Raw genomic sequence first — 21501 nt, forward strand, 5'->3', positions numbered from 1 at the left:
CAACAAATAAGATGCATTCTTTAGCAATGTCTGTCTGCTATATATTCTGTGGAGGAATTTTGAAATTCATATAACAGGATTATAATAATTACTTTTTAATAAAGTGATTATCTAAAAATATTTACATGTAGAATATAATTATGTTTAATTTTTTCTATCCATTAACATATACTCATGATTATCTTCAAAATTCAACATTCTAATGGGCCTATTATTAGTTTTTTGAAAGCAATTTATATTTACTTTACTGGAGAAAGGTCTTTGTCCATATGCAGTGTGTAATTTATGGCATCATTTTGCATTTAATTAGTTTTCAATTTGTTACCTTATAGCAAGAAATTTTAGTGCTTCCATTGATCTCCTTCAATGGATGTCCTTCAACATATTCAAATGGGGCATTACATGCTTGTCAAGTAAATCTATGTGTGTATATTTGCTTTCACATTTAAATGTGCTTCTATCCACATAAAGTACATTTTCGCCAAGTATTAGAAGGAAAATCTGCAGAAATATCTGATGAACTTCTAATGTCGCTACTTGACTTGGTATTAAGATAATTTAAGTCCATTATGGTTCTCAATTAACAATAACATGATAGGAAAATGGATATGAAATGAATTTTGAGAGAAAAAAACAAGAAATGGTCAATTATTATTATAGTCATCACATTAAAAGAAATAGAAACAATGAAAAATTAACTTTCAGCTATTACATAATCAAATTGGAAAAATGTTTTTGCTCAGGCTTAGCAAAGAAATAATTAATATTTTGCTTATTCTTCCCTAATGGTGTTTGGAAGCAAAAGAGTAATCTTTGCTTTAAGAACTATTCTTATATTTTTTACTATAGTTACAATTCTACATAATATATACAAGTACAGTAGGCAGAGTATTTCATTAAAGAAGATAATATAAAAACATGGTCAACAGCATTAGAATTCAGTGTTGTGAAAAGAATTAGATAAATTGTATTGTACATATACTATAGAAAACAAAGTTGCAAATTGATTGAAAGAGTTCAACATGTTTTATTTACATAGAAGCTGACATATAAATCTTTAAAGACAAGGAATATGCACAGTATTTCCAAGTTCTTCATATTTGGAAGTTTTTTATACAATATTATAATAGAAAACAATTATAAATTTGAGTTACTTATGCTATGGCCATTTTTATTAGGCATAAACTCATAGTACCTACTTAATTATATTTCCTGAAATGTCAGTGATTTAGTTGTTTAGAAATTCTAATTAATTAAACACTAATAAAATAAAATAACACAGACCCTTTGTAAACTGAGGCTATCAAAACTGACTTTATTCTGCTGTTCTATAAACATTTAATTCTATGTTCAGGATATTTCCTGGATAGATAACCATTTACAATGTCACAAAATCCCACATCAAAGAGTTAAATACAGAAGTGTGAGAATATACTAAATGAATACTGCCCCCAGGGTATCCCACAGAAAATATGATTGTTTTTTAAATAATAAGTTCCCAGATAGGATTTGTTGATTTGTGTTTTGCTTCTTTCTCTGAACAGTTGAGGAAAGAAAGCATATCTCACATGATACTATTAACATCTAATTTTTTTGTTGTTGTTGTTTTCACCTGGGCACTCTCCATAGTTTCTTAGGTATTAAGAACTTTAGTCTTTATAAAGTTGTGTAAGACTTGAATAGCTCACCTGGGTAGAGATAATATCCTAGTCTATGAACAATTATATGTTTAAACTTACAGTTTCATGCTTAAACAACTCAGTAATTAAGCACTGATTGAGATAAGCTTGACCCATATCTTTGAATTTCAATCAAGAATTTTCTACATCTCAGTGGGCTTCATAAACACCTGCAATATATCAGAGAGTACTAGTAGTGTGCACTCAAATAGTTTACACGTGTATAAAACAAACACATTCGTAAAAACTCTACTACATGCCTAGTATATTTTTATGAATATTTAATTCTCTTAGGATATTTTAAGGAATACATTTTATTTTAGCCAAAAATCTTAGAAGTTAGGACAAACCTAAAAGAGGAAAATTGTGTCTTATTAATGAATGGACTAGATTAAGTGATGCTTAGTCTGTGTCTTAAAAGATACTTATAGAAAATAAGTTGAACAGTATTTGAATTCATGGAGTGAGTAAAGCAAACAGTCATCATCATTAAGGATGGACATCTTTTGATCCATCTTGGGTCTGCTTAGAATAAAACATCAAAGGAAACATAAACTTCTGCTCTGTTTCATGGACAACATCCATGTTTACATGGCTTTAATAACTTGTGTTCTTTGAAAGAATACTAAGATGTGTACCAGTAATTTTCCTACCTCATAACCCTTTGAATTTGTTTATTAGCAGATTTACTGTATTTCTAACTTATATAGATGGTGATCATAATCTTCTCCAGCTGCCAGTGAGTTGTTTCTTTATCCATTATATCTCTATCTGTAATTTATTAGCATGCTTTCTCTCTATATATAGGTACATATACACATATTATATATACATACACATATGCATATATTGTATATACATATATATATATATATATATATGTTATACATCCCTCCGTCCATCGACCCATCTATTTACTACATTCCATAATTTTTGTCTCTCAAGATAGCCAGACTATCAGATAGTCCCTGTCTCCATTACTATGGGAAACTATTGATTACTGACCTACCACAGGCTACATCTGAGCAGAGGTTCTAGGTTATATCCATACATAGTCCTTGGTGGAGTGTCAGTCTCAGAAAAGACCCCTGTGCCCAGATATATTTGGTCCTTGTGGAGCTCCTATCGTTTCCACGTCATACTAACTCCTCTTCTCTCATTTGATTCCCTGCACTCTGCCAAAGGTTTGGTTATGAGTCTTAGTATCTGCTTTGATGCACTGCTAGGTAGAGTCTTTCAGGGGCCCTCTGCTCTTTGACCTCCCTACCCACCATGGGAGGAGCAGTCCTGCTAGGCCACAGAGGAGGACTTTGCAGCCACCTGACAAAATAGGGTCAGATGAAAGGGGAGAAGGTCCTCCCCAAGCAGTGGACTTGGAAAGGGGCACGGTGGAGATGAGAGAGTGAGGGTGGGATTGGGAGGGAGTGAGGGAGCAGGATATAGTTGGGATACAAAGTTAATAAAATGTAACTAATAATAAAAACAAAAAAGGAAAAAAAAAGATAACCAGACTAATAAATAGACTATATTCTTATAGCCCTTACTACCAAATAAACGTTACATTAGGCGATATAATTTTGCATGTTGTTTGTACTTAGATATATTGTTCCTCAGTACTCTACAATTTCTTTCTCTTCTTCCTTTTGGCTTTTTTGTTTTGTTTTGTTTTTGGAGATATGATTTCTCTCTGTAGCTTTGGCTGTCCTGGACTCACTTTGTGGAGCAGGCTGGAAGTGAACTCACAGAGATGTACTTGCCTCTGCCTCCCCGAGTGCTGGGATTACAGGTGCGCACCACTGCCTCCACTACACTGCGCTTTCTAATTATCAATTGTTCAATAACTGACATAATGACATGTTTTTAAAAACTATTTTATAGACTTAAAAAATGTATGGCCTAGCACAATAAATTAAAGTAAGATCTTATTAACCAGGAATATATTTAGTGTTGACCATTAAGAGATGGAGAAGACAGATTTAAATACAAAACAAATAAAAAGCAGTAAGCAAACAAAAGTACGGCATGATATTTTTTCACATAAAGAAATATAATACAATGGTGCAACAAATATTTTAATTAGGGTAAAAATACAAACGTGAGGGCCCTGCAGCTATAAACGACTAGTGGCACCTCAGCTAGGGTTGGGGTCAGTCTCTCAAAAGTCCTTTTTCCATCCATGTTGAAATGTTGACTGGCTTCATAATGTGCAAGACTTTTGTCCTCAACAACAATATTCTTTAAGCCCTGTCATGTCCAGAGGTGAATAACTTTAAAAAAATTAGTGTTATTACAATTTATTCAATTTGTATCCCAGCCTTGACCCCTTCCCTCTTCTCCTCCCTCTATGCCCCTCCCCTAGTCCACTGATAGGGGTGTCTTCCTCCCTTTTTATCTGACCCTCGCCTATCAGGTCTCATCAGGACTGGCTGCATTGTCTTACTCTGTGGCCGGCAAGGGTAGCAATCCTGTCATAGACTTTCTTTCCCTCTCCTGTGATGTTCCCTGAACCTTAGGGCAAGATAATGTGATATATTTTCATCCGTATTGGCTTGCTCTCATATTCTTTTAACGAAAGACATACAACGTACAATTTTTGTTAACTTAAACAATAATATTTCAAATTTTTCTCACACACAAAAATTAACCATTTATTACATATTATTATTTGGAAACAAACTGTAACTATTTGAGATGACTGATATGCTAATTATCTGAATTAAGTAGTCTTTTTATAACACATACCAACACAAAAAGCTGCATACCTCAAGTACATGCCTTGGTTCATGTTGTCACTCAATAAACACATTCAAGGATAAACTAATTTTCCATTGTACCCTTGACTCTTCCCGTTATTGAATTATGAGAGGATGTTAGAGTATGTATACACATTTTTTTATATATTTTGCTTCATTTGTATGTGAAAGTAAGATTTCTAAGCTTTCACAGTCAAACGGAGCATGTGATGGCATCTAAAGTGATAATTTTCTGAGTTTCTCTTTCAAAATAGTCACCATTTAGCACAATAATTTTTGTCTTTCAAGTATCTATAGTCTGCCCAGCATCAATCTTATGTTGGATGCTTCTCTGTCACCAGCTAAAATGATTCTTATAGCTCTTCCAACCAAGGTAAAACAAGAAGGGTTCAGTATCAGAATTGCACATGCTTTCAGTTCCTGGGACTAGCTCTATAGTAAATTCTGTTGAGTGATACATGGTCCAGTCTTTTAAACTAATCTTTGACATGAAAAGAAAATGATCACTGGCTTCCTGCCAGCCCTTCCTCCAAACACCATGCGCCACATTATTCTACCTGCTGTCTTCGCTATACCCTGCAAACACACCTCATGTAGTAGGAGGGCAAAAAGCTCACCTATTGCTGGGCAAAGCTGGCACAGGTTCAGAATATTAAGCTTTTAAAGCCACTTATGCACATTGCATTGTGATGGAGTTTTGAGAGGATCTGCAGCCCTTAATCTGAGTGCAGAATCATTGAAACACACCCTCCCTTGATAAATAGATTATTTTCTTAGGAAAGGATTGTACTTCTGCAGTTTTGAGTAAGTACCTGTTGACCCACATGATGTTTCTCCACTGCACTCAGTTCTTGTGGAATTAACAGTGGAAAATCCCAGAGAAGGGGAGGGGGATAATAAAACCTTGTTTTGTTTTGTTTTGTTTTTTCTACTACATCCCTGAATTCTCATTGCTGATGTCTGAGAAAACACAACTGTGGCCAGGTGGCAAATAAACTTTTTATTTCAATCAACTGGAAGACCAACTGCTCAGAAGAAGACCATAGGCTGCTCAGTTTCCAAATGGGTGTACTAGTAAGGGGAACAGGGGCTGTCTCTGACATGAACTCTGTGGCTGACTCTTTGATAACCTTCCCTGGGGCCTGCATCAGGAAGATAATGCACCCAGCGCTGATGAGACCTGGTAGGCTATTGTCAGATTGAAGGGGAGGAGGACCTCCCCTACCTGTGGGTTAGGGGAGGGGCATAGAGGGAGAAAAGGAGGGTGGGTGGGAGTAGGAGGAGCTGAGGAAAGGGGCAATAGCTGGATACAAAATAAATAAACTGTAATAAATAAAAAATGAATGTAGAAATAAATTTAAAAAATAAAAAAAAGAAACAAGCAGTGTTGGTCTTCTCCTGAGAATTTTATGACATAAAATGTTCAAATTAAACTACATGACTTCTTGGAGAGAAAATGCTCTTCTTCATATCCTTTGTACTTATCAGAACTACCCCTCCCCTCATTCATCAGTGTCTCATTAACAGAGCAAGATATAAAGCGCTTTCTGTCCTAAATATTCCTTTAAATAAGCAACAGGATTTTCTATGTAATTCCATGTATATTTTCAGGGATGACAATGTATTAAAGTAACATTATACAGTCTAAGAAATTTCTAACTACATATTTAAGTATATATGTATGTATATACCTACAATTAGTGAAAAAAAAATTGGCCATGAATTTGAAAGAGAACTAAGAGGTGTAGATAAGAATGTTTGGAAGGAGTAAAGGTAAGGGCAAAATAAAGTAATTATATAATAATCTCAGATTTTAAAAAAAAGTTAAATTAGGACACTATGTGAGGAAAATACTTCATTTGTATTGGAAGCCACAAAGGAAAGAATAAACAAGAGAACATTATTCTGACACTGTTGTTCATGTTCTACTTTTCCTTAACAGTTTAAATGTTGGTCATTTTCAAATTTTAATTGACTTCTTACATGTTTTGTTGGAGCGACTAAGCGCTTCAAAATGCAGTTCTTTCACAATAAGAAGTAATTCAATTCCTGCACTGTTTCTGTTTGTTTCTTTCAAAATATCAACCCCCAAAGCAACTGAAATAGCTCTACTATTCAATACTCCCGTGAAATAAAGACAGCCAAATATAAGTAGTTGATTCTAAATATTCCACCTGCCGCACTTTAAAAGAAATACCACTTGCCTTATCTTCTCAAATGACCTTTTTTGAAGTAAAAAAGACCAAATCAGAAGGCATCGTTACAAGTTAAGTAACCTTTGTCAAACGTTTACAATGATTTATTAATAACCGCATAGATATTTTTACCCACTTTTCACAAAAAAAAAAAAAATGTTTGGGGAAAGGGCTATTTTCTAAATTTTAAAGAAGTCTCTTGAGGGTGAGGGATGCCATATTCACCCACACCCACATCTGAAGAAAAATCCCAACCTTGATTCTAACCCTCACGCTTTGCACATTAGCAAACCTGCATCCGTTTCACACTAGCTCTGTTGAGCCTGAGTGATTTTCCTCCAGTAAAGCACTAAAAGGGGGCTTTGGTAGTTTTAACAAATATGTTTCCAAAGGAATGCTACTCTCTTGGTGTTAGTGATGATTGAGAATCCCATATAAGTGTTAATATCCCAGCCAGGGGACTTTGGGATTAGTCATTCAATTTAGAAAAACACCTACACTTGTTTACTATGATGCTTCAAGTGAAACGCAGGATGATATTGATGGGTGAGTGTGGGTGACTTCCTGCTGGGAGAAAGTACTGAAGATGATGCCTCAGCTGTTCACATCAATTTTGAAAGCAGCCAATCAGGCCTGAAATCCCTGTTATCATAAGCTGTGTACATTACAAAACGTTGTAATTTATTCAGGAGTCAAAAGAGGTGAGAAGTTCATGCTTGGCTTCGTTCTTCTGGCAGTATCGAGAGGTAGGGAAGGCACTGCAGTACTATTCATCTTCAAAATATAATGTTGACCTCCAAGGGGAAGCTCCATCTAACACAAACCCTACACGCCTTGAGTACTTGGGGTAAGGCATGAAAGGGCATCTCACAAGCTAAATCGCTGGACTTCTTCTCTAGTAGAGATCGCTGATGAATGAGCCAGCAGTTGAATGTTTAGCAGGCTGTGACGACTTTGCACGGAAATATGAAAATTTATTATCAGCTTGCCACATCAGCGCTTGCCCTGTCTGCCTTTGCTCTTTCTCTTCTGATGTATACTCCCACTCCTTCTGACAGCCATCCTCTGCTCCTGCCCCTACTTTCCCATCCCCCGCAGAGAACTGCTGGTCTAAACTGTCATTGGCGTCCTGGCCGTCATTTTTCAAGAACACGGGAATTTCGTTTTGTTTGTGTGTTTAAATGATTCTTATTAACCTCGTTGCTTTCAGTATGACCTTGTCTATGGGACAAAAATGGTATTTGTGCAGCCCTGAAAAGTATGTACGGTGGGGTGGGGGAGAAGGAGAGGAGAGGGGAAGGGAGTAGAGGGAGAGAGTCTGGGAGCAGAGGAAGGAGGAGAGAATGCGAGAGCCCAGCATCAGGCCGACAAGAGCTGCCAGCCAATCAGAGAAGCGCTCGGGAGCTGCAGAGACCCAGCCTGGGAGCCTGGGGCTGGAGGTGCGCGGAGCCAGAGTCTGGGCTCTCCGAGGACCGCGAGCAGCAGTGCCCAAAGCTCGGAGAAAGTCCCTGCTCTGCTTCTCATAAATTAAGTTCCTTTCCACCAGTTAGGGCAAGTCAGCCAAGGTAAGGCTTCAATATATCACACTTTACTCCGTGACATTAATATTTTTATACAATGGGGCGGCTTTACTCAGTTCGGAGTGAAACAGTATTGGTGAAATCTTCCTCCTGGATGCTTTTCACAGGGTGCTGTGCTAATGGGAAAGTTGCAGCCGGCAGCCTTGCCGCTAGTATAAATTTGTATTTCTTATGCCGGAATGCTGCTTTAGAGCCTAAGGAACGCGAAGCTCCCGAGGCAGCTGGTTTTGTGTGGATGTTGTTCTGTTGATGTGCTGTTACTGCCCTGCCCCTGAAGAAGTTGGAAGGGGACTCTGTTTGGCACATTTGAATACGGAGGGTGTCTGATTAAGCGGTTTCTACGTCTGTCTATAAAAGTGAGATCAGCGTGGTCAGAGTCAAACAGGAATACTGCAATTGGATTTTTCTCAGAGCTTTTTAATTATTGTCTTTCCAGTAGCCTCAAAAATTACGTGTTATCTGCGCACTGAGACTGCTGCAAGATGAACCTGCGTTTGTTGTTTTGTTTGTTTGTTGTTTTGGGGGGTAGAAATTTGTTATTTTTCCGTTTTTTTATTCCTTTTACAAATGGCTTTTATAGATGTTTCTGGAAACCTAAGCTGAAACTTTTATGTTTTACAAAAGGCACAGCACTGATGCAGGGAGAGAAGGCTGCTGGGTCTTGTGATCACTAGCTAGTTCATTTGGTGTCTGCCTCTGTTTGTTAACTCTCAGCCCTTGCCTTAAGTTCCTAACTGTGTTTTGTTCAGAGTGTAGAGTTACCTAATTTTGTCTTTGTTTGCACATCTAAAAATCAAGGTAAATCACAACCATGCCTGTATGGGAGTGTGCCGTGCATGTAGGTGTGGAGCCAGGCAAACCTTTCATATGTAACAGGTGAAAACAAAATTTGACTAGTTAGATTAGAGCTATTAAGATACCCGTAACGTTCTTATTTGTTGCATTAAATTAGCTTCATGTCTGGTCAAAATTAGTGATCTTGTATTTTCTCAATTGGAATTTGAGAAAAATAAAAATGCTAAGTAAAATTTCTGCTTTCTGGTTTTCTCAGGTAATGGCATGCCTGCTTTGAGTCCAGAGACAGACGAGAGAAAGATTTTATTATGTAGCCCAAAACCTAACTCTATGCTCTGCTTGCATTTTCAACCTTTATCTTCCACTCTGGGATCGCCCACAGATGTTAAAAGCAGGAGGCTGTCCTTCTGCAATAACAGTTCTTGGTCTGAAGGTATAGTCTCTTCAGAGAACATAGTCATTCCTGAATCAAGAGTTTGAAATGCAAAGTATATCTTGTACTTACCTTGCAAGATGTAGGAGGAGGAAACAGAATGATAGAAGAGAGTCCATTCTGTACCATTCTGGTCCAAGCTCCAATTATCATTGCAGTTTTGTTTACAAACTTCTTGTTATGTCCTTGATTCTATGTTTACAGCCAATGAATTAACATAGTGTCAGTCACCCTATTCATCCACCCCATAAGCCATTCACTTAATGGGCTTTTGTCAATAATTACTTCACACATTACAGTTCCAGTGTTTTTCAACACACATAACTAACTTAAGAGAACAAGTAGAAAATGATACTAATGACTAATATTGATTACCAACCTGAAAACAAGGATTGATGCAAAATGAGTGTAAGCTAATTCAAATGCAGGAAAAATGCCCAGCAGACCATAAACCAATAGCAAAGGAGAATAAAACATGAGAAGGAATGTGATAGGAAACTCTCCCTGAAACTGTGATTGGTGCACCCTGAATATAATTAACTGTAGAAGTTGTGAGCATAAGCAATACCTTTTGATACTTGAATAAGTTTACCATTATGGAAATTGGTAATTATTATTCTGTCTATGACCTTTGCTAAAGTGGATATGATAGAATGATTGGATATTTATTTGTACAATATTATGAAAAATTTAAAAGTATATTCTATATACTAACTAACGTGTTTATTTTTGTTGGCTCATAGGAGCACTATTATTAGGTTTTGTATCTGTCTTTGTGGCCCAATACATATAAATTGTATTTTAAAAGGAATTGTGTCTTTTCTGAATTTGACTATTGGGTAGCTAAGAGTTGAAACTATCCTTTACATATTTCTAAATTCAGTGTTGTGACATCCAGACATGCATATATACTGTAGCATACTGAAAACATTGAAGATAAACGTTGACTTATCCTGAATCAGTTGAATGAGGGAGTATAGAATATGGATAATAACAGACATTGAAAGACAAACATAGTGTGTATGAACTCTATTTTTTTTTTATTGTTGTTCATATTAGAGAAAATACTACAGCAAAAATTTTCAGTTTGCTTAATTCTATATCTTCATTGCAGATGTATTACCTATGTCTAAAGAACTGTATTCTAGATTAGGGCTTCTGGAAATTGGTTCTATTGATCTTTGGATGTAATTTCTTGCTAGGGTACAGTGATGTCTGAGATTTTCAGTCAGTGTAGCAATCTTCTTGCTCTCTAAACATTAACAGCAACGATCATTTTGCTAAAGTTTAGAAAACCAAAACTAGCTCCTTATATTGTGAATTTTACTCTGGTGTGTGGATGAAAACATGACTCTCTTATAGTGAACTACTGCACAGACAAGTAGCAATCAAAATGTTTACAAAATGGTCGTAAGTATGCCAATGAAATATATGACTGTTCACGTGAACTTACTTTCTGTGCTCTGCCCATGAATGCTCTTATTGCTTGAAAATGAATGGATTTCAAATTGTACATTTCCAATAGGTCTTACCATATAATTGTGAAACACTGTCATCCTTATTTTTCTATGAATTGTAAGATGGACACCATAGTATTATATGCTGAGATAGAATGGGGGTAGAGAAGAACACAGAAAGAACAGTTCATTTGTTGGGCATTCAATAAATCTTATTTAAATCTGTTTCTCTTTAAGAGATGAATCATTAATAAAAAAATATGTATTTCCTTCCTGGCCTGACTGTAAACATGTACCTAGACTGTTTTGAAATGTGTTTCTTAAAGAAGGCTTCGTTTGATTGAGTCTATATCCCCCATATAAGTTGGTATTTGGGCACTTTATATTTTTCTAAAAATGTATGTTAGAATTTCTTTTTTAAAATTCTAAAAGTTTTCTCCATTTTAAAAATCCCTGTTATAAAAAAAGTAGAACTTTCACAATTTTAAAATACTATTTGGTTATAACAACTTCTAATGAATGCGAGGGATTTTTTTTACAACAATAAAAAAAACTTAACAAAAGAGTAAAATAGAGCAATACATTCTTAGAAGACTTGACTCTGTCTTACATTTTCATCATTTAGAGTGTAATGCTTGGTTATGTGTGCATTTGACATTCAGATCACTGGGAAGAAATAGGGAAACACTTCTATTTATAATCATAGGTTTTGTTGGTGGTTATGAGTAGCACACTAAGGATAGAAAATGTGAAGTTAGGGCAGAGCTTGAATACAGCCAGGAAGCACTATACTACATATAAACTCCTTGTCGGCCATTTTTTTTTCTATTTGTAAACAAGAACAGTGATAGGTGTATAAATCAAACAAACTAAATGATATGATTGGTTACATTTGTAAAGCTCAATAACGTGGTTGCTAAATTATCATAGATTCAGTGTCCTTGATGGCCTGTTTTCTTAATATTGATTCAGGCTGCTGCCTTCAAGCTAGATGGTTAGAAAACTCATCTACAGGAAAAGCTAGTATTTTCCCTTCAAATATAGTTCATGAAACACAACTTTAACTGAAATAAGCAATTTAAAGTTATTGATAAATTTTCATTTGTTATACATTTCTACTCTCCTATAAACCACATTCAAAACTTGTTTTGCAGCAATTAAAAAACATATATATGTGACATGGCATGTACTCTTGAAAAGTCACTGTTGAGAGCTTGGGAGAAAGATCATTGTACAAGAATGAATGTTGGGATTTGGGTCCCAAAAGCGTTATGCAAAATTGCAACAGATACGATGGCTGTTTATAATAATAGCTCTTAGATGCAGAGACACAGAGAGAATTGAGTTAATCTAACCAAACTCAGGTTTGGTGAGAGACCCTTTCTCAATATTTAAAGTGGAGAGTAATTGACCTAAACCTAGATCAACTTTGGGGCCTTCACACTCAGGAGTGTGTACAAGCATTTGATCCTGCACATATGTGTGTCCCCACATACATACAAACTTCCTCGCACACATTCAACAGCACTTCACACATAGAAAAAGACACTGTAATTGCTAATTTTGGTATACTTTGGATTATTCTTGAAAGAATAGATTAATGTAAATACACATCGTTTTTAAATTAAATACACATGTTTTGATTACTGAGAGCTCTGTGTTCCTTTACAATTGAGTAATATATGACTATGTTATAGAGATTATTTTTGCTTGAGTTTATAATATGATGTTTTAACCTGGCCTCTAGTGTTCCAATCAATCCTATATACTTCATCCTCCCTCTCCTACAAATACATGGCTTCTTTGTTCATTTTTGTTGTTTGCATTTTTAGACTATATGCATATAACCCATATGATGATAATTGTATGTATGTTTTCAGGACTTTAGTGTGCTTTTCCCTGGGGAAGAACACCTCTGCTGCTCCCTTATTTTCAGTTGCCTATAGCTGTTTTTATAGAGTTAAGGCTCATGGGCTGTTCCCTATTCACTTTGGCATGACCACCATATTCAACAAATATGTTTGTTGAATGCATGTTAGAACATCATGTTGAAACAACTTTACAGTGATAGCATGTAACATTACTAGGAGACATGATATCACAGGAAATTCATTATCCACTATGTTTTGAAATCTTTCTGTTCCCTCTTCTGCAATGTTTTCTGGTGCAGTAATGTTTTGTGGCTGCATCCATCGTTTAAGAGCTCCATAGTTGCACATATTGATTTGTATGGTTTCTGTAGTAGCCCCAGTCTGTTGCAAAAAGAAGTTTCCTTGACGAGAAATGAAGGCTACCCTTAATTTGTGAATGCAATGACAAATATTTATAGTTGCTATGGTATATATTTGTTTAGTAAATTAGTGGTCGATAACCATGACTTCACAGCACAGTAAATAATTAGCTTTAATTCCAATATCCAGAAGTGCTTTCTATTGTGTTTGCACAGCTCTTAAGTGTAGTTAGGAAACAATTGTTGACTGCAAGGTATGCTACTGTACTTTGAGGATAACCTCCTGCTGTGCTGCTTGCTGATGTAACTCACGGACACTATAACTCCGTAGAACCATTGGATGCCTCCCTTCTTTGGAAGTTTCCCTGCCACTTTCTAATTTCATGAAAGCTGGCCCTTAGACAGGAGGTTTCATGTAGGTTCTAGCTCAGGGGTCTTTGGACCTTTTTGAAGTATACAATGTCTTCAGCAATGAAGACTTAACTTTCATCTCTCATGGGTAACCAAGTGAAATATCAGTAGGCTGTACATTTTTAAAGCATTTGGACAACTCTGGCCAACAACTCTAAAGATGACCAAGGCCCCATTGTATAATACTTTGGCTCAAAGTTGGAGACATACACTTGCTAACATTTTTGTCTTCTCATTGTTAGAGTAGTTTTAGATTGGCAGATATTCCTAATACCTTTATTATCAGGTATTTTGATTTTTCCATATTATTGCATAGTAATACTATTGTTCCTTAACCAGTTACCTATTCAAATATTTTAATGGAGAATAAAGGGAAGGCCAATTCAAAATAAATAATGTTATGTATCTATCAGTGCTGAAGATATTTTGATTTAGTCCATGTGTGAGTTAGGAAGATATTTACAGGAAAATAAAAGGATGATTATTCAAGTAAAGCTACTGTAGAAGTTATAGTTGTCCTGCTGTCTTCTTACATGCACAGATGTTGCTTTTGTGTATAAAGAAAGTTCTGGTGTGCTTATTTCTCCAATTTTAGGCTACAATAATTTAGGACAGTGCTTGGTAAAAATGGAAAATTCAATAATGTATGATGCCCAAAAGTATTCAAACTGCTTAGTAAAACACATGTAAGACTGTCATTAATAATAAAATTGGCAATTCAAGATTGTACCTATAATTTGCAAAGGATGTGCTCAATCTCTGATCCCTAGAGGAGAAATGAACAACCACATTCATTTTAAATGGAAGCATTTTTAAATCAAATTTGAAACTTTTAACTAACCCATGATTATATGTAATCTCATATGAAACTCAATTAGAAAATGTTGAAAGTTTACTGGAAGAAATTGTTTTCAATTTACCTGATATCAATATTATTTTAAATAAATATACCTATAAAGATTTATACTGTCATTGATACGCTATAAATATTCCAAATATAATTTAATATTTAACCTATTGTTAATGAACTGAAATTAATGCAGTGTGGATATGATGACATTATTATTAGTATTTTTGATAGAAGTGCAATCTTTCTAGTTTTTTAAAATAATATAGAGCATTCTTTCCACAAAAGAACAACTAGTTTCCCTTATATGCAACTTTGGAGCCATTCATCTTTGCCTCATCTCTGCAATCATAACATATTGGATCTCGATACAGGTAGATTGCTATGCACTCAAGGTGAACCTGTACTACAGAAACCTTTTCTAAAACGCAAGCAAAAATAATCCCAAAACCAAGAATCAAAAAATCAAAATCCTAATAGACAATCAAAATCTCAGGAACTAGAAGTAAACACCCCTCCCAAAAATTAAAATGCAAGCCAAAATATAAAAGAGAAGGGACAGTCTGAACAGAGCTAATTTAACAGTTTGAATATTATAATTGATAAATACATTAAAATTGAAAATAGCATCTTTCACTTAATCTATATTTTTATATATTGAGATTTAAAAAACATTTCAGTAAAAATATATTGTGATAATAGATAAATTGAAGCAATTATGCATTTCCCTCCATCCAACTTTTTTTGTTTATTAGTTTTACTTTTTAAGTTCATGCAATTAACTGTGTTTGCCTATAGTAAATAGGACACAATTTTAATGGATAATAACAATATACACAATGACATTTTGGTCATCTGTATCTCTCTGGTTTTTGTGGAATATCTTGTTCTTGGACAACTGGTTCTTTTCAGCTCTGGATTTAACATTTTCCTTGATGGATGCATTGATTTCTTTCATTGTGTCTTCTACACCTGAGATTCTTTCCTCCATCTCCTGTATTCTGTTGGCAAAATTTACCTCTGTAATTCCCGTTTTCTTCTCTAAGTGCTTTCTCCTCAGGATTTCTTCAGTTTGTGCATTCCTTACTGTTTTACTTCCATCTTCAGATCTTGATGTGTTTTATTGATTTCCTTCAACTGTTTGTTTATATTTTCCTATATTTTGTTAAAGGATTTATTCAATTCCTTCACCTGTTTGTTTGCACTTTCCCATATTTCTTTCTCTAGTTTATTTTTTTTTTTCCCTCTCTAAAGGACTCAAACTGTTTGGACTGCAGCTTCCTGTATTTCTTTAAGTGTTTTATTCTTTTCTGCCACTGTCATTTTCTTGTGTTTCAGGTGTGTTAGGGTATCCAAGGTTGCTTGCTCTGGGATAACTGGGTTCTGACCTATTGCTGTATTGCTTGGGCTTTTGTTGATTGTGCTTTTATACTGGTTGTCTCTGGTGTTGGTTGTTTGATCCTGTTGCCTGCTGGAGTTCTTGGTGATGCAGGAAGAGCTCTGCGCAGGAAGCTGGATGTTCCTGCAGAATGACTGGGAGTGGTCACAGACTGGTGGATAGTTCTCAGAGACTTGCCCATGCAGCTCTCCTCAGATGTATGATGCTTGGGAGTAAGTGTTTTCCTCAAGAGCTCAGGGATCCTTCTTTTGCCATGGGAAGTCCCGGGTCAGCTTCCCCTCTACTGGCTTTCTTGCTCCAGTGTTTCTTTTCAACTATAGATACCTGTGAAATCCTGTGTGATTAAAGTTGAAAAGAAAACCAGAATACTAAGACTTACAAGTTTCTGTTTTGGCGACTAACTCTTCTTTGAGATGTTAATCATATTTCCAGAAACCAAGTAAAGCCTACTAAATATTATTTTATATTTGATCATACTATATATTAAGTTATAAATCTGTATCTTTCATTAAATAGGTTGCAGTCTAGTGAGAGATATTCCAAAGAAGAACTGTAATGAGTATTTCATAGTTTTTCTAAAAAAAATATATTAAGAGGAAGATATAAAAGTGATATGGGATCACACTTTTAGAGGTAGGTGGTGGCTTGGTGTTTTATCTACTATGGCTTAGAAGCCCTCACTGAAAATAATACTTTTAATAAAATCTTGGAGGAACTGTTGCTGTGGATACTGGTAATTTCCATGGAGTCACTTTCTAGGGAGAGTGATAAATGCAAAAGTCTTAGGGGGAAAGAACACCTGCCTTGCTGAAAGTCCAGGCAGGGCAGCAGAGGTTGAGGAAACAGCCATGGAGAGGAAGTCTGGAGGCCCTTTCAAAAGTCAGGCATTGAGGACTTAATTCCTAAGAAAACAAAAATGAGAAACAGGATAATATATGAGGATTTTAGCTCATTATAAGCCATTTTTAATTTTAAGCTTATATGGTGGCACAAGCCTGTAATCTCAAATTTTGGGAGGGTGATAGAGGATGACCATGTGTTTGAGGCTACTCTGGGCTATAGAGTGAAACCCTGTCTCAAATAGAGCAGATAAAACAAATATATCTAAACAACAAAAACCAAATATCGACAAAACTGTCATTCAGAAATAGGTTTTCTCTCTCATTTCTTGGAGCTGAATCTTATATTCTCACACTCTTTAACTGAGAGGAAATGTGTTTATTCTTTTCCCCATCTGAGACATTTGGTTATAGATGAAAAAAAGAACCTCAGTTCATAAAAGGAGACATAGTTAAACAATAACAGAAACCACACATGCTGGCCTGGAAGATTAGTATTAGGACTTTTTATTCTTCTTAGGGGAGTTGGGATAGCAGTAAAATGAAGGTTATAAACAGAAATGTGACATTATCTGTCATATATTTCAACAAGAAACTCTGCAGACTCCGCTAAAGTTAGACTGTAGAAGAACAAGCACAAAAGCAAGGATCCAGGGACAGCTGTATCTTGATTTCTGAGCTGAGATGATGGTACCAAACAGCCCAGTAACAGAGTAAAAGGAAAAAAGGTTCTGCATTTAAATTAATAAAATCGTAAGAGGTGTTGTTTAAAATGGAAGTGCAAATGATGATGGAGAAGAGACTAAAGGTAAAAACATTGGTCCTATACAACAAAATGAATGTAGTTAATAAAGCATTGAAGATAAACTAGTTATACAATAAGAAGAGAAAGGAGGGAGATAGTCAAAACTGTAAATAAAGCATGGGGTTTATAAGACGGATCTTAGTGTCTCCTGAAGGCAAAAACACAGGGATCACAGAAAAGTTGTATATAAAGGCAGTGGGTCAGAAGTCTTAATTGGTAGAATGCTGTAAACAGGAAGAATTGGAATGTTGAAGAACAATGTAAAACACAAGGGCAAATATGGAGGAAAAAAATACATGAGGAATGAGCACTCAGAATTTTGAGGACAGTCAGAAACTAAATCAAGTAAGAGGATATGTCTCCAGGGTGCAGAGAGTCTTGAAATCCTGGAGATTATGTATTTCTTTCTTTCTTTTCCATATTTTATTAATTATTTGGGAATTTCACACCAAGAACCCAGAGCACTCTCAATTCTCAGTCCTCTCAGGTCTTCCCCCATCCTTGTGACATGCTCTCTACCCCTTGCAAAAAGAAAAGAAAGGAAGGAAGGAAGGAAGGAAGGAAGGAAAAAAAGTCCAATTTATGTTGCTATATATTCATTGGAGTATGGTGAAACTCCCAGTGCCCAGCCTCTTAAAGAAAAGTGAGTCCTTCCCCACCTGCACTCTTGCCAGAAGTATCAATTTGGAGCCCTATGCTTCAGCATCCCTATTTGAGTTTTCTTCAATGGCTTTTTGTCTGAGCTGTTACTTTTGTTTGGGAGGAATGGGAGTAGAGGTTATCATACCCATTTATGTCCCTCTTTCTCAACTGTGAGTCTGTGGTCATCATTACCATGGGGAAAGTAGCATCCTTGCCCCTTATAGTCAACAGGATCATAGATCATGGGCTTACACATGGTATCTGGGGAGATCACAGACCAAGGACACACACATGATCACTAGCATCAACACATGCCATGGACCTAAGCATGCTCTTCAGTATCGACCACAGACATCAATGTGGCCCTCCGATGATGCAAGTACCACAGACAAAAACACAGCCTTCAGTGACATCATAGACAAGGACATCACAGTGATCTCAGGTTGTAGGGTAGACCTTTTGGAAAAATCTGGTCCCCACTGGCAGCAAAACTCATGTATATCAATATGGCTTCAGGTGGAAGTACAAACTATGGACATCCGTATGGCACTAGGTGGCAGTATGGGCCACAGACATCATCAAAACAGACCCCAGCTGCAGTAGGAACACAGACTTAGACATCACCATGGCCTCAGGTGGCAGCATATGCTACTCATATTTTTAAGATTGTTCCTTTAAAAAATTATATAGATATACATTTCACAAAAAGTAATTTTTCCAATTTGTTTATTTTGTTACTTTACAGTCAAATCCCAGCCCCCTTTCTCCTCTCCTCCCAGTGGAAACCTCATGCCTTCTCCCTCATTCTCTCTTCTTCTCAGAAAAAAGGAAGCCTCATGGGGGACTAATATACCCTGTATGTCAAATCTCAGCAGGATTAAGCAAATCCTCTCCCACTGAGGCCAGACAAAGCAGCTCAGTCAGAGCAAAGGGATCCAAAGGCAGGCCCTACTCCCATTGTTAGGAGACCCACAGGATGACCAAGTTGCACATTTGTTACATATGTGCAAAGCTTCTAGGTCCAGCTTCCGCATGCTTCTTGGTTGGTGGTTCAGTCTCTGTGAGCCCCACAGGTCTAGGTTAGGTTACCCTGTAAGTCTTCTTGTCATGTTTTTGACCCCTCCAGCTTCCTCAATCCTTTCTCCCACTCTTCCACAGGACTTCAAAGGCTTGACCTATTGTTTGACTGTGGTTCTGCATCTGTTTCTATCAGCTACTGGATGAAGCCTCTCACAAGATTATTATGGTAGCCTCCTGTCTGCAAGCACAGCAGAGAATCATTTATAGTGTCAGAGGTTGCTCCTCTCCCATGAGGTGGGTCTCAAGTTAGGCCCGTTAGGCAAATTGGTTTGCCATTCCTTCAAGCTCTGCTTCAACTTTATCCCTACACTTCTCGTAGGGGAGACAAATTTTGGGTTGGAGGTTTTATGGATAGGCTAGTGTCCCCCACTCTTCACTGGAAGACCCACCTGGCTACAGGAGCTGGCAACTTCGGGTTCCATACCCCCGTTTCTGGGAGTCTTAGCTAGGGTCACCCCATAGACTCCCCTGAACATCCTCTGTCCCAGAGATGCTCACCCACTGATTTCTGTTCTCTCTTCTGGTCCTCCCCATGGCCCCCACCCTTGCTATCCACACACTTTATCTCTACCCCAGTTGTCATCCCCACCCCCTCTTCTACCCAGTTCCCTCCTTTATTTACTTCAGTTTATTTTATTACTCCTTCTGAGTGAGATTCAAAATTCCCCTTTGGGAGCCCCTTGGCTTCTTTGGGTCTATAGGTTATAGCACGGTTATCCTGTACTTTATAGGCAATATCCAATTTAAGTAAGTATATACCATGAGTGTCTTCTGAGTTACAACACTCAGGATATTTTCAAGTTCCATCTATTTGCCTGAAAATTGCATGATGTCATTTTTTTTGTTTGTTTTTATAGCTGAGCAGTATTCCATTGTATAAATGTACGACATTTTCTTTATCCAATCTTCAGATGAGGAACATATAGGTTGTTTAAAGTTTCTGGCTATTACTAATAAAGCTGCTATGAACAGAGTTGAGCAAGTGTCCTTGTGGTATGATGGAGCGTCTCTAGGGTTTATGCCCAAGAGTGGTATATCTGGGTCTTGAAGTAGATCTATTCCCAATTTTCTGAGAAACCTCCAGATTTACTTTCACAGTGGTTGTATAAATTTGCACTCTTGTCAGCAATTGAAGAGTGTTCCTGTTGTTTCATATTCTCGCCAGCATGTGCTGTCGAAAGTAATTTTTAATTTTCAATTTAGACGATATAACTTCATAGGTTAGAAACAAAACAGTACACTAGTGAGGTAAAAAGTAACATGATATCAAAAGATCTCATCTTGACAAAATGATCACATATGGAAACTGATTGAAACTAAGCAGAGTAAAGAGAGTAGGAAAGAATGGACATATGGCCTCCATTATCCTGGGTCTTGGACCAACTACCGGGGCAAACAGCTATATTGTATGGCCTCAAGACATTCAATTCTATTCTAAGCAGAGAGGATTACTTTCAGGAAGAGATTATTAAAAAATCCTAAATTTTTTAAAAAGGGAATTTCCATATACACAAGAACATGTATTCATTGGTGACACTTATCAGTCTGTGTTTTATTGTTTGTTTGAGTGGTTTGTTTTGTATTTTTTAATATTCTATGCTAGAAGTTAATCATCAGTAGATACTGTCGGAAGATGGAATCTATAGTCAGTAAAGTACTTGGAGCTTTAGAACCTGAGTTATATTTGCAGAACTATCACACACACACACACCCACACACACACACACACACACACACACACACAAATAGAGAGAGAGAGAGCGAGAGAGTCAAGTGTGGTTCCATGCATCTATGATAAGAGTGCAAGTATTTGGAGAAACAAAAAGCAGGGCTTGATAGCTAGGTAGCCTTGCCCATTTATTGAATTTCATAGCAGGAAGAGTCCTTCATCTAAAAACAAAAACTGTAGTTGGATGATATGTGAGAAATGACTCTAAAGGCTGTTCTCTGACTTTCATAAATACATTTGTAGGCAGACAAAAGTTGAGTCTATTGAAAAATCGTTCAATCACCCAGGGAGGGGTTGTGTTCTCAGAAATAAATTAAACATACTCCAATATGAGTTGGTGAGAGTAGAATCAGGCTTCTATGCTTCTGCCATGTGGTTCAGATCCAGCCAGCCCTTGTCAAATTGAGCACCCTGTTTTTGGACTTGCCACGTGCAGAACACGGAGAACATAAATTCCTGATCTGTTGAGATTTCCCATTCTAATGAGATTTCCCATTCCCATGTTAGAGCAGCCCAAAGTAAGTACAGAAAAATATTATTTAAAGATATTCTTTGAATAAAGAACTCATTGCTTTAACTCTAAAGGAAATACTGAAATGATTCAATACATTTTTATTTAATTATCTA

At 36.5% G+C, this 21501-nt stretch overlaps 1 protein-coding gene across 4 annotated transcripts in view; it reads left to right on the forward strand.

Moving 5' to 3' along the window:
- Cdh18 (cadherin 18) overlaps positions 1-21501 on the forward strand; it is a 618087-nt gene that overhangs the window by 70503 nt on the left and 526083 nt on the right. For 3 of the 4 annotated variants that reach the window (XM_055618992.1, XM_055618994.1, XM_055618995.1), the window contains exon 1: positions 8076-8192. The exons of the other annotated variant lie outside the window; for it this stretch is intronic. The gene's annotated coding sequence lies outside the window, so the exon portion shown is untranslated. Of the gene's footprint in view, positions 1-8075; positions 8193-21501 lie in introns of those variants that run through there. 4 annotated transcript variants of the gene reach the window in all.

Source organism: Psammomys obesus, unplaced genomic scaffold (assembly GCF_907164565.1).
Source record: "Psammomys obesus unplaced genomic scaffold, mPsaObe1.curated_primary_1811, whole genome shotgun sequence".
NCBI classification, from domain to species: Eukaryota; Metazoa; Chordata; class Mammalia; order Rodentia; family Muridae; genus Psammomys; species Psammomys obesus.